This window comes from Crinia signifera, chromosome 8 (genome assembly GCF_055691185.1).
Source record: "Crinia signifera chromosome 8, ASM5569118v1, whole genome shotgun sequence".
Classification (NCBI taxonomy): domain Eukaryota; kingdom Metazoa; phylum Chordata; class Amphibia; order Anura; family Myobatrachidae; genus Crinia; species Crinia signifera.
The window spans coordinates 123,807,160-123,819,171 of NC_139224.1; positions in this window are offsets into that span (position 1 = coordinate 123,807,160).

The window sequence follows — 12,012 nt, forward strand, 5'->3', positions numbered from 1 at the left end:
ATAACTTTATCAAATTGTTTTTGAAAAATTTATTTCCTATTTCGAAATTTGACGTGTGTATGCTTTTTAAGTGTAATCAATAAAGGTTAGATTTTAAATTACTCATATGTACACCATCTTCTCACCATCTTTTCATTTTAAGTGTGCCCCAAAAACCTTGTCGTTCTTTCTATGTCTCTTCAAAAGACACCCATTTAATTCATATATACAGATGGGTCAGGTCCCATCCTTGCTGGCAGGTCGCCATGGCGTCTGCGCTGGCGACCCGCCAGCAGCCATGCCAGCGAATGCACTGAGACGCGCGTGCGTCTCACGCGCGTCTCAGTCTCCGTCGCCAGCGCGACGGAAACCCTGTCCGTCTCCGCCTCAGGGAGACGGACAGGGTTAGGGGGGGTTAGGGGGGGATGCGGGCAGGCGGCGGGGACCCCGGGTTACCGCCGGCAAGCGCCAGCGCCATCCCCTGCCAAGATGGGACAAGACCCATCTGTACATATATATATATATATATATATATATATATATATATATATATATAGTCCAATCCGTCCCTGTAGCTAACTGCAGGGTCACTGAACACTCTCCAACAGGATAAGAATAAATCCAGTCTTTCAGTCGAATAGTAGATAAATAATTATTGGTGTTTTTAATTCAACAAGGTAAACACATCCTGCTCCGACGTTTCGGTCATAGCCTGACCTTTTTCAAGGAGCCTATAATGTAGACAACAATAACAATATCAGGGTGTATCTTATCGCAGATAAAAGAATACACCTGACAGAATAAAAAAACAATGCGTTACATACTTGTAAAGGATGCATCAAAGGGACAACAAAACGGTGCCTCAGCCCAGGAACGGGAGAACAGCTACAATGGGAGAGAGGCCCAAATCCAGCTTATATACCTGACTAATGGCTTTAGTTAGAGACATGTGCGTCTCAATTGCCACAGCGCTGGTAACAGCGCTGCCGCACTTCCGGTAGCGCCGGAAGTGCGTCTGGCCGGAAGTGACGTCACGTGGAACGCATATTACTATGCGAACCCGGAAGTCACTCCCCGGTGACACGCACGGAAGTGCAGTGATGCGGACTGCTATTGCAGCCGCATCTTCTGGCCAGCTAATGAAAAAATTAAAAGATAGCATACTGTAATATGACGCTGTGTGTTAGACAGCGTGGATGGTATGGGGAACGACCAAGTATTAGCTGCATAGTGAACATGTGTTAATGGTGCAGACCATTCAGGGGGAACGCTAAAAATGTCTAGCGCCACCTGTTGGATCTAATAGATATTGGCAATATGGGATGGCCATCCTGGGATTACGTATATGCTAATACTGGGTATAAACTGCATTATGGGATGAATAAAGATATAGATATTAGAAAACTGAAATGAAGGGAGATATATATAAACAAACATATCTCCTGTAAAGAAACAGGAGATATGTTTGTTTATATATATCTCCCTTCATTTCAGTTTTCTAATATCTATATCTTTATTCATCCCATAATGCAGCTTATACCCAGTATTAGCATATAGGTAATCCCAGGATGGCCATCCCATATTGCCAATATCTATTAGATCCAACAGGTGGCGCTAGACATTTTTAGCGTTCCCCCTGAATGGTCTGCACCATTAACACATGTTCACTATGCAGCTAATACTTGGTCGTTCCCCATACCATCCACGCTGTCTAACACACAGCGTCATATTACAGTATGCTATCTTTTAATTTTTTCATTAGCTGGCCAGAAGATGCGGCTGCAATAGCAGTCCGCATCACTGCACTTCCGTGCGTGTCACCGGGGAGTGACTTCCGGGTTCGCATAGTAATATGCGTTCCACGTGACGTCACTTCCGGCCAGACGCACTTCCGGCGCTACCGGAAGTGCGGCAGCGCTGTTACCAGCGCTGTGGCAATTGAGACGCACATGTCTCTAACTAAAGCCATTAGTCAGGTATATAAGCTGGATTTGGGCCCCTCTCCCATTGTAGCTGTTCTCCCGCTCCTGGGCTGAGGCACCGTTTTGTTGTCCCTTTGATGCATCCTTTACAAGTATGTAACGCATTGTTTTTTTATTCTGTCAGGTGTATTCTTTTATCTGCGATAAGATACACCCTGATATTGTTATTGTTGTCTACATTATAGGCTCCTTGAAAAAGGTCAGGCTATGACCGAAACGTCGGAGCAGGATGTGTTTACCTTGTTGAATTAAAAACACCAATAATTATTTATCTACTATTCGACTGAAAGACTGGATTTATTCTTATCCTGTTGGAGAGTGTTCAGTGACCCTGCAGTTAGCTACAGGGACGGATTGGACTATTTATGAGGGTATATGAGTAATGGCATATACACCTCTTTCTGAACACCCCAGTGTTACCTTTAATGAAGTGAGAGTGCGGTCTATCTGGACATATATATATATATATATATATATATATATATATATATATATATATATATAGGAAAACTTGGTGGGATACGCACTCAATGAGGGTTCTTAGAGTAACAAGCGGGTGCCAGCCATGTAGATAATAGAGAAACTTAATACCCAAGTCGGATATATGAGGCAGCACTCCAGGTTCAAAAAGAGAGTTTTTTACTTCATGGATAGTGATTCAAACACATACTGGGATTGCAACTGATAACATGAAGTTAGGCATGGGTTTCAGGGTAAAATAACATAGTCACCACAGCAGTGAAGTGGCAGTCAACGAGCCCCGTTTCGGCTTATCCAGCCTTCATCCTGGACTGACCCACAATGTATGTAGCAATAACAATCACCAATTCATTGAGAACACCAGTGCCTAATGAGTCATATGCGCAGCCCCAGAGCCTTACCTCCGTCATGATCAGCTGGCCGGAACTCCATATAAGGAGCTTCCGTTTTAAGGAGCCAATCTGCTCGCTCCTATGTAACACACCTCCATGCGCGAGTCATACTGTGTTCAGACCTATTCGTACCAGCGTGTCTGGCGCGGCCGCGTCACTGTGCGTGATGTAGTCATCACGTAGCGTCAGCGCATTCCAGGACATCACCAATTGCGTTACCTCCTGCTGCCTAGGTAACCAAACTCCGCCCCAGCCAAACAATAACAGGCCTCCGTGTCCCACGTATTATCTGCTGCCACTGGGCAGAGTGCTTATTACAGCAACAGTCCCAGGACCAGATATTCTCGGGGATAGCGGGCTGGTAAGGCTGGACTTCAGCGGATATCGCTATGGAACTTTGAAATAGGCATAAACGGTGAGCCTAGCCTCCCACCCCGGTCCCCCTGTACCCTGTCATGTGTCACATCAGTGCCACGATGTCAGGATTGGGGTTCATCAGGATATATCCAGAGGCTAGGTCCCTGTAGTCAAATTAAATATAATCAAGCCAGTGCCGACGTGCCCAGTAACAGTTCATAACAAAATAGGGAGAATTGACCAGCAGGACCATGCATCAGTTTGGCCACAAGGGTTGCCCAAAATGACTCAGTGTGCTCAGAATTATGTATAAAGTGAAAATAGAAAATAAAACATAAAGAATAAAATGTCCCATAGACACGATTGGTGGTAAACATAAAGAACAATGTAGATACCACAGATAAACAAAGAAAAATATCAAACATATGTCAAGAGATGGCAAAAAAATCGACATAAAAAATCGACATAAACATCGACACACTGGGCAAGTCCTCAAAGGAATGCAGAGAGAGGGAATTCCTCATTTAGGCCGCCTGGGGATAATGAGCCCAATTTGCGGATCCATTGGCATTCCCGTTGTAACAGCAATTTATGCCTATCCGCCCCTCTTCTAAGGGGTGGGATGTGATCCACCGCCATGTAGGTGAAATCCCTTAGAGAATGTCCAGCTTCTCGATAGTGTCGGGCCACAGGTGGGGTTCCCGCATCAATCCCCACAAAGGCCTTTTTTATTGAAGACCTATGCATAGAGATACGTTCCTTAACCATTCGGATGGTCTTCCCTATGTATATTTTGCCACAGGGGCATGTGATAGCATATATTGCAAATCTGGATTCACAGTTCAAACGGTGGAAAATTTTGAACTGCGTTCCATTCGAAGGATTCAAAAACTGTTATCCTGTCGTCACAAACGGGCAATTAGCACATCCTGTGCATTTGTAGGATCCAGCCGGTCTACGTAGCCACGTGGTGCTGATGTTCGAGAAAGGGCTGATATCGGAATAAGAAATCTTCTGTTTTAGGTTAGGACTGCGTTTGTAACTGAAAAGGGGCAATTGGGTGCATTCTGGTCCAATCACAGGATCAGTATTGATGATATGCCAATGCTTGGTGATCGCAGATTTCAGGGTATTTGATACGGTGGAGTAGGTAGTTGGAAAAACGACCCTGTTAGTTTCTTTGGGCTTAGAGCTACCTTTTTGTTGTAACAGCTGTTCCCTGTCTAATGCCATACACTTCTCCACTGCTGCATCAACTTCCCTTTTATCGTATCCTCTTGCGAGGAATTTCGATGCCATCAGTTGCAAATCCCTCAGTAACTCCTCCTTCTCTGATGTTATCCTGGAGACCCGTATTAACTGAGAAAAGGGAAGACCCTTCTTTAGTGGGGCAGGGTGGAAGCTAGAGTAAGCTAATAGGGTATTTTTATCTGTTTTTTTCGTGAACACCCTAGTCGCATATTTGTCACTCATGGCTGTCACCGTGACGTCAAGGAAGTCCATGGTAGTCGGATGCCAATTGTGGGTAAAACGTATTCGTCCCGGTATATGATTCAAATAACTCACAAAATCTTCCAGTAGATCACTAGTGCCAGTCCAGATAAAAAATAAGTCATCAATAAATCGGCAGTAAAAAATGATGTATTGGGAAAAAACTGGATGTGACATAATGTGATCTCGTTCATAACAGAACATAAATAAATTAGCGTATGATGGGGCCATATTAGACCCCATCGCTGTCCCAGATAACTGTAAATAAAACGCATTGTTAAATAGAAAATAATTCTTATGCAAAATTAAATTCATTAACAAAATGAGGAAGTCCACCGGTGGACCCGTATAGTGGGGGCTTTCACTCAGGATGGATCGTACAGCAGCTGTACCATCATCATTCGAGATGTTGGTGTACAAACTGCTGACGTCCATAGTTACCAGGAGGCTGTTGGGCGGAGGTACCCCAATTTGTCGTAATTTCAAAAGGAAATCGGTGGTGTCTCGTATAAAATATGGAGTGTTTGTCACCACCGGCTGAAGGTGGTAATCTACATACTGAGACAATGGTTGTCCTAGTGACCCCCTGGCCGAGATGATGGGCCTACCTGGGGGGGCCACCAGGCTTTTATGAATTTTGGGGAGTATGTAGATCAGAGGTACCTTGGGGAAATCCTGTGTCAGGAATCTACTTGTGTCCTCATTGATCCACCGGTTCGACAAACCCATCCCAATCACTGCATCAATCTCACGTTTATATGACGACGTTGGATCAAATGTCAAACGTTTATAGCAGTCTCTGTCATTTAACTGCCTCATGACCTCAGTTACATACATCTCTTTATCCAACAATACAATACCCCCGCCTTTGTCAGCGGGGCGGATGATTATATTGGTGTTGTCATGGAGAGAACGTATTGCCTGAGTTTCACTTTTAGATAAATTAGAACGTACAAATTTGACCTTGTTTTGTGCAACGTCATTCTTTACCAATCTGAAAAACGTATCGAAGGATTGGTGGTTGGGGGGTCAAATACACTAGTACCCCTAAAGGGACCTCTCTCACATCCACTCTCTGTCGGATGTTTCTTGAAAAAATCAATGATATTCAGTTTCCTCTGAAATTTGTATAATTCGACATCTATATCAATGGGTTTGGGCGAATATGTCTGTACAAAAGTTAAACCTTTCGACAGAACCGCCATCTCCACAGTGGTAGGTTTATATTGTGATAAATTGAAGACCACTATTTCCGGGGTTTGGGATTGGCCCCTCTTCCCCTTGTGTCTCCTACCCCCTCGTCTGGTGGGTCCCCTCCTTTGCGGTTGCGGCTGCGGGTGTACACACGTTCCCGAAAAAAAGGGCGTCTGCCACCCCTTGAGGGCTGATCGGAGTCGCTTTGGGAGGTGTGTGAGTCAACGTCTGTATACTCCCTCCCACCACCGCGTTTCCTCTGCCCCTCAGTCGATCGCCACGGTCGTCTGGGATTTTGTGAATTAAGCCAGGGATATACCCTTAGTTCTTTATAATCTTCCCTGACTTTCTTATATTTGGTCTTTTTGAAGGCCAATAGTTCGGTCTTAAATTTGTCAACACCCTCACTGATTTTGGTCAACCAGGCCCCACCTTCATCAGCTCTCAGTGTCTCAAGCCCTGTTTTCTCACAGTCAATTATATCAGACTTAATCCCTTCAATTTCAGTATTAACTTGTTGCACAACTAGTAGCATTAAATCCATACTGCACTGGTTAAGGATCATGCACCATTGTTTGAAGAATTCTGCATTTCCACGCCCAATGGTGGGTTGATTTTTGATGCGAAATCCCCATGGTAAAATTTTATCTTTGTGGTACTGTGAAAGTGTTAACTCGTGTAATTCGAGTTCCACTAACCTTTTGTTCAATTTCAAGAGGTCATTATAAATTTCTTCCGGATTGTCAACATCAAATGCTAGTTCGGAAGTATCGGAAAAAAGAATTTTGGATATATCTTTATCAAGAAACCTCTTGGTGCCAGTAAGGTCACCAGCAATCGTTTCCATAACAACACACAATATTTACACTGATGTTATCCCAATAATGGGGTAGCTACACAAAATAGCACAATAATAACAGACAGTACATAAAAAATGGAAAAATGCAAAAAATGCAGAAAAATATATATATATATACAGACTGGAGATTACAGCTTGAGTATTCCAGCTAACTGTTCGCATCCATGCGCTTGAAGAATACTCAAGCTGTCATCTGGGGGCTTGGAAAAACAACATCCCCTATTCGCAGTTCTTACGATTAAGGAGGAACTGTTCGAACATCTTGCGTTTTGAGGAACAAGCTGCAGTGTATGTGAAGAGGTTCAATGAGAAAAGCTATCCACATAGTTCAGAGGGCAACCTAAAAGAAATGTCCAGGCATCATTACCTGATACCACCAATAGTAATGATACTATGTTTGTGACCCAGTATAATTCACATGAAAAAGAGTTAAACTATATCTTTAAGAAACATTGGGGTGTCCTCAAATTAGATCCCATTTTAGCTGGACATATCCCTGAGGCCCCCAAAATGGTTTTCCGTCGTACTAAGTGCCGAAATGCGTCAGGGCGTGGCCTACGACGCTCCTTTCTCTCCAATCACTGGTATCCTGGACGTGTTGTATCCCTGCATGCTTCTCTGCAAACCAGCCCTGCGGCGTTCGAGTGGAACCGGTGTCCTCGTACAGTGTGTGAGCAGTATATGCCTTTGGTTTTTTACCTATGCCTTGTGGTACCCAGTCCACAGAGTTTTTATGCATGGTACGAGTTTATGCTAAACTGCACCGTGGATCGTTATTTTAAAATAAAAATCTGATATTTTAATTACTGCACCATGAAGCGCCTTCTTTCTGCCCTCCTCTAGATATACATATATATATATATATATATATATATATATATATATATATATATATATATATATATATATATATCAGGCGAGGTTTCCAGCTCCAAGGGCTGACAAGAAACAGCACGTCACTGCAGCAGACTTTCAGTATCAAAAACTAGAATTTATTTTATCACAACCTTGTTTCGGGGCTACTGTAGGTACATTGATAAAGGGTTGTAGCCCCAAAATGAGCCGTTGAGGTCGTGATACAATAAATTCCAGGGTACTCTTTACTTAGAAGGGCGCCCACGATTTTGATCGTGGGCATCGTTAGTAAAAAATCTCGGGCATCTCGGGCATTGAATGCACTAAAAAATCGGGTGCGATCAACCGACGAGATGCCCGAGATTTCCCATAGGGAACAATGTTAAATGTCTCAATTGACCCAATTTTCCTGTTCAATGCCTCAATTGACCCGATTTTTCCATAGGAAACAATGTTAAATGGGCCACAGAGGCCAAATAGGCACCCTGAAGTGTATAATGGCCACCCGAATTGTTAACGCCACCCCACGATCAACGTCAACCCGATGCGTGGCGAGCGCAGCGAGCCCGCGAGGGGCGGCGGTACGCGTCCTACGACCTTTTCATACCCCCACTATCCACGTCGGCGTGGAGTTGAGAATAGAAAGTGTGGCGAGCGCAGCGAGCCACCGAGCCCGAAGCGTGGCGAGGGTATGCGGACAGCTGTGAAGCCCGCGAGGGGACGCGGATACCTGTGAAGGTATCCGCGTCCCCTCGCGGGGCTCGCTGCGCTCGCCACGCTTCGGGCTCGGTGGCTCGCTCCGCTCGCCACACTTTCTATTCTCAACTCCACGCCGACGTGGATAGTGGGGGTATGAAAAGGTCGTAGGACGCGTACCGCCGCCCCTCGCGGGCTCGCTGCGCTCGCCACACTTCGGGTTGACGTTGATCGTGGGGTGGCGTTAACAATTCGGGTGGCCATTATTCACTTCAGGGTGCCTATTTGGCCTCTGTGGCCCATTTAACATTGTTTCCTATGGAAAAATTGGGTCAATTGAGGCATTGAACAGGAAAATCGGGTCAATTGAGACATTTAACATTGTTCCCTATGGGAAATCTCGGGCATCTCGTCTGTCGCATCGCACCTGATTTTTTAGTGCATTCAATGCCCGAGATGGGCGCCCTTCTAAGTAAAGAGTACCAATTCCAGTTTTTGATACTCATAGTCTGCTGCAGTGACGTGCTGTTTCCTGTTACCACTTGAAGCTGGGAACCCCACCTGGTATGAATATAGGCAAAGGCACTCAGCGTGTATTGACTGTATTGACCCATATATATATATATATAGTATCCAGTGTAACCGGCACTCTGACCTGGTTAACTGACCCGGTGCCCTCCTTGATGAACCTTGTAGTTCTTTTATGTGCTGTATGGATGAGGCGGCACTCTCTGCTTTTTGATGCAAAAAAACTGTGATTTTTTTTGTCACAACCCGACATGTTTCGGACCCTTACGTCCATCCTCAGGGATCCTAAAACACCTCAGGAGCATACATTGCTACTGAGGAAGGTACTAGTTTGGTGCCGAAACGCGTTGAGCCATTTCTTCATCTAAGCTCCGGACCAGCATTCCATCTACAATACAGGACCCTGCCATCTCCTCCTTTTGCCAAGCAAAGTGCCATTCGCCCTCTGTGGACCACTCCAAACGGACTGCTAATTGATTCACCAGGGTAACCGACTCACCAAGCTGGGTAATATCCCGGAACTCTTTTACCATCCACACCCCATATCCATTGCGATGAACTATATCCACCACTAAATAATTGGAGATCCTAAAGGCCTTCTCGGAGACAAGATATACTGTAGAAAAATTCTCCCTTTCCCTCCATCATGCAGGAATAATTGGTTGCATAAAGTCCATTACATATTATGCCTCCAGTAATGTCCCTTACACATAATTCCCCCAGTAGTGAACCTTAAACAATGTCCACATTAATGCCCCTTACAGACTTCCCATATTAGTGCCATATAAGAGGGGAGAAGAGAATTCACCGCCATGGTCCTTTGTGGTGTGCTCTTAGCCCCTATGCTGCTGAGTGGCTCATACCATCACTGATGGACATTTTAAATACAGCAAAGGCTAACCAATTGGAGCTCGTGGTCTGGCAGCTGCCGTTCTGTGAGCCCTGATAGGCTGGTGGGCAGGAACCATATTTCAAATATGCATCAGCACTAGTTTAAGCCCCTCAGCAGCCAAGGAGCTGAGGACACACCACACACTGCCATCGTGGTGGGCGGTGAGTGTCAATCTCTCCATCCCTGTCACTCCTGCATCTCTCACTCCCTCCAACTCTCCATCCCCGCCTCCATGGCATCTCTCACTCCATCCACCTCTCCACCCCTATCACCCCTGAATCTCTCACTCCCTCCACCTCTCCACCCCCATCACCCCTGAATCTCTCACTACCTCCACCTCTCCACCCCGTCACCCTGCATCTCTAACTCCCTCCACCTCTCTGTCGCCATCACCTCTCTTTCACCATTGAACCTTTCCATTCCACTGCACCTCTAGGTCCGTTTTCCCTGAACTTCTTTGTCCCTTTGTCCCACCTACACCGCCCACATACAACCCCTAACAGCTATCCCCATATCCACACACACACTACTCCCCCTGTCCACCCACACACTACTACTACTGCCCATGTCTTCCAACATGCACCTCATCCCCCTCTACCCCCAACACACCCTACTTCCCCTATCTCCTACAAACACCCTATATACCGCTACTCCCAGCACATCCTGCACATGACGCTCTATCCCGGCCACAGACGCCACAGACACCCTATTCCACTTTATATTCCTATACAACAATATACACCCTAGTCCATATGTTCATCCCACATATGCTCCACAATCCTCTACTCCCATTACACACACTAGTTCCACTGACTGTCCCCAACATACACATGCCATAACTAACCCCCCCCTTCATGACCTTTGGCTCCTTTATCTTTGTTATGCTGGTCCCCTTCTGGTAGCCATCTACTGTCTCTGACATTCCTGTACACATCAGATAACACCCTGCCCACCTCCTTTCCTCATAACGAGCGGGATGTACTAAAGCTTACCGCTCCGTATACATCCCTATTTTGCGTCCGCACTTCGTGCAATGTATTATTAAAGTTTCGATGTGCTGTTGAAAAAAAAACTCCGCTGGCTTCAGGTCTCGCAGAGTTTCCGGCGCGGCAGATCCCCTCATTGATTCCTGTGTAGCTGAAGCGTCTGTGAGATGTACTAACACTCGCAGCGCTCAGCTTTGTGTGGTAATTATTCGCCTTGTATTTCAGGCGTTATACTCTGTATTATCTCATGGGGTTTTTTTTGTGTCAGAAATATATTAAACTAGAAGTTTTTTTTTTTTTTTTTTTAAGATTTGTCTCAAGGCCCCCATACATCGGACAAGTCGGACCTAATCTACTGACAACTCTGGGGGGGGGGGGGGGGTCACTTGATGTGCCAAGTTTTGCATGTGATGAATCGCATGCGATTCATCACATGCAGTCCCCGGGGAGCTGCTGTCAGAGGGGGCCGGGTGCTGAGCTGAGCAGAGCGGGGCGGTGGGGGGGCTGCAAATGCAGAGCCAGTTTACTCACTGGCTGCTAGGGGTCCACATTGCCGGGTAGCGTAGGGGAAGCCGGGCAGCAGCAGGCGCACATAGAAAAAACACACAGAAATGAATGGCCAGCCAGTGATTGGCTGAAAGCTCTCTGACAGAGAGCTCTCAGTCAATCACTGACTGGCCATTCATTTCTATGTGCGCCCGCTGCTGTCCGGCTTCCCCACGCTACAGGTGCCCATCACTGCGTTCACCGGCTCCCTGCTTGCGGCGATCACCGCCCAGGTCAGTGCGCCTCCCCTGCTCCTTGAATCAGCTGAGCTCCCCATGCGTCCCCTGCCCGCCTCCAGGCTGCACATAAGATTTACCAAATCTTATGTGCAGCCCGTCTGACCTCCCGACCCGATGCGCACGGGACCGCGCATTGGGTCGGATGGCATGTCTAAACATACGATTTGGGCCGATTTCACTGCCCGATCCATCCGAATCGGGTGAAATCGGGCCCAAATCGCACAGTGTATGGGGGCCTTTAGTTAATAGGGCTGTTGTTTGTCTTGTGGGCATCTCATTAGAATGTATTTTGCTGGATAGCCATGGCTTAGGGTAATGAGGACAATGTGATCTTTGTTTGGAATGTTTGTTTGAGGTTTTGTCAAATTGCAAAATCGTGTTTGCTTTGTAGCAGATAAAGGTGTCATTGTTAAATTAGGGCCAGGGATGTTGTTAGGGTGAGGGGTGGTAGGGCTGAATTGATAGGCACATGTGAGGGGTGGTAGGGCGGTGGTGATGGGCACAGTAGGTTGCTACGGGTGAGGGGAGGTAGGGCG